The sequence below is a fragment of the Oncorhynchus gorbuscha genome, unplaced genomic scaffold (assembly GCF_021184085.1).
Source record: "Oncorhynchus gorbuscha isolate QuinsamMale2020 ecotype Even-year unplaced genomic scaffold, OgorEven_v1.0 Un_scaffold_854, whole genome shotgun sequence".
Classification (NCBI taxonomy): domain Eukaryota; kingdom Metazoa; phylum Chordata; class Actinopteri; order Salmoniformes; family Salmonidae; genus Oncorhynchus; species Oncorhynchus gorbuscha.
The window spans coordinates 198,193-200,692 of record NW_025745843.1 but is presented as its reverse complement, the minus strand read 5'-3'; the positions used below and the strand labels follow the sequence as shown (position 1 = coordinate 200,692).

Here is a 2,500-nt window from a genome sequence, read left to right as displayed (position 1 = left end):
AGAGATCAGAGAGAGGAGAGAAAGAGAGATCAAGAGAGAGGCTATATACAGAAAGTACAGAGATCAGAGAGACAGAGACAGATAGAAGGGAGGTACAGAGTCAAGAGGCAGGGGGTAACAGAGTCAAATGGAAAGTCAATGTGGAGGCTATATACAGGGGGTATACAGAGTCAATGTGGAGGATACAACTGGTACAGAGTCAATGCAATACATGTGGAGGCTATATACACAGGGCACCGGTACAGAGTCAATGTGGAGGCTAATACAAGGGGGTATCAGTACAGAGTCAATGTGGAGAAGCCCCTAACCAACAATGCAGTTCAAGAAATAAAATTAAGAAAATATTTACTAAATAAACTAAAACAATCTAATAAAAATTAACACTAAATAATGGAGGCTATACAGGGGGTACCAGTACAGAGTCAATGTGGAGGCTATATACAGGGGGTACCAGTACAGAGTCAATGTGGAGGCTATATACAGGGGGTACCAGTACAGAGTCAATGTGGAGACTATATACAGGGGGTACCAGTACAGAGTCAATGTGGAGGCTATAAACAGGGGTACCAGTACAGAGTCAATGTGGAGGCTATATACAGGGGTACCGGTACAGAGTCAATGTGGAGGCTATATACAGGGGGTAGTCAATGTGGAGGTATACAGGGGGTACCAGTACAGAGTCAATGTGGAGGCTATATACAGGGGGTACCAGTACAGAGTCAATGTGGAGGCTATATACATGTGGGGTATACAGTACAGAGTCAATGTGGAGGCTATATACAGGGTGTTACGGTACAGAGTCAATGTGGAGGCTATATACAGGGGGTACCAGTACAGAGTCAATGTGGAGGCTATATACATGTGGGGGTACAGTACAGAGTCAATGTGGAGGCTATATACAGGGGGTACCGGTACAGAGTCATTGTGTAGGCTATATACAGGGGGTACCAGTACAGAGTCAATGTGGAGGCTATATACAGGGGTTATGGTACAGAGTCAATGTGGAGGCTATATACAGGGGTTACCAGTACAGAGTCAATGTGGAGGCTATATACAGGGTATTACGGTACAGAGTCAATGTGGAGGCTATATACAGGTGTTACGGTACAGAGTCAATGTGGAGGCTATATACAGGGGGTACTGGTACAGAGTCAATGTGGAGGCTATATACAGGGGGTACTGGTACAGAGTCAATGTGGAGGCTATATACAGGGGGCACCAGTACAGAGTCAATGTGGAGGCTATATACAGGGTATTACGGTACAGAGTCAATGTGGAGGCTATATACAGGGGGTACCGGTACCGAGTCAATGCGCAGGGGTACGGGTTAGTCGAGGTAATTTGTACATGTTGTTAGGGGGAAAGTGATAATAAACAGCGAGTAGCAGCAGTGTACAAACATGTGTAAATAGTCCGAGTGGCCATTTAAATAATTGTTCGGCAGTCTTATGGCTCGGGGGTAGAAGCTGTGTTCAGGGTGTAGTCCTCAACATGTTCTACAACCCTTCATATTAGAATGGAACAACCAATTAGATTAGTCCTATCACCTTGTCCCATTGATGGTGTGATCTATAACAACCAATTAGATTAGTCCTATCACCTTGTCCCTTCAATTAGATTATAACAACCAATTAGATTAGTCCTATCACCTTGTCCCATTGGATGGGTGTGTTCTATAACAACCAATTAGATTAGTCCCCTATCACCTTGTCCCATTGGATGGTGTGTTCTATAACAACCAATTAGATTAGTCCTATCACCTTGTCCATTGGATGGTGTGATCTATAATAACCAATTAGATTAGTCCTATCACCTTGTCCCTTGGCAACCAATTAGATTAGTCCTATCACCTTGTCCCATTGGATGGTGTGTTCTATAACAACCAATTAGATTAGTCCTATCACCTTGTCCCTTGGATGGTTTAACAACCAATTAGATTAGTCCTATCACCTTGTCCCTTGGATGGTGTGTTCTATAACAACCAATTAGATTAGTCCTATCACCTTGTCCCTTGGATGGTGTGTTCTAGATTATAACAACCAATTAGATTAGTCCTATCACCTTGTCCCTTGGCAACCAATTAGATTAGTCCTATCACCTTGTCCCTTGGCAACCAATTAGATTAGTCCTATCACCTTGTCCCCTGGATGGTGTGTTCTATAACAACCAATTAGATTAGTCCTATCACCTTGCCCATTGGATGGTGTGTTCTATAACAACCAATTAGATTAGTCCTATCACCTTGTCCCATTGGATGGTGTGTTCTATAACAACCAATTAGATTAGTCCTATCACCTTGTCCCTTGGATGGTGTGTTCTATAACAACCAATTAGATTAGTCCTATCACCTTGTCCCTTGGCAACCAATTAGATTAGTCCTATCACCTTGTCCCTTGGATGGTGTGTTCTATAACAACCAATTAGATTAGTCCTATCACCTTGTCCCCTGGATGGTGTGTTCTATAACAACCAATTAGATTAGTCCTATCACCTTGTCCCC

At 43.1% G+C, this 2,500-nt stretch overlaps 1 protein-coding gene across 1 annotated transcript in view; it reads right to left on the bottom strand.

Moving 5' to 3' along the window:
• Nucleotides 1–2,500, bottom strand: part of uba6 (ubiquitin like modifier activating enzyme 6) — a 55,441-nt gene that overhangs the window by 23,929 nt on the left and 29,012 nt on the right. The window lies entirely within an intron of this gene.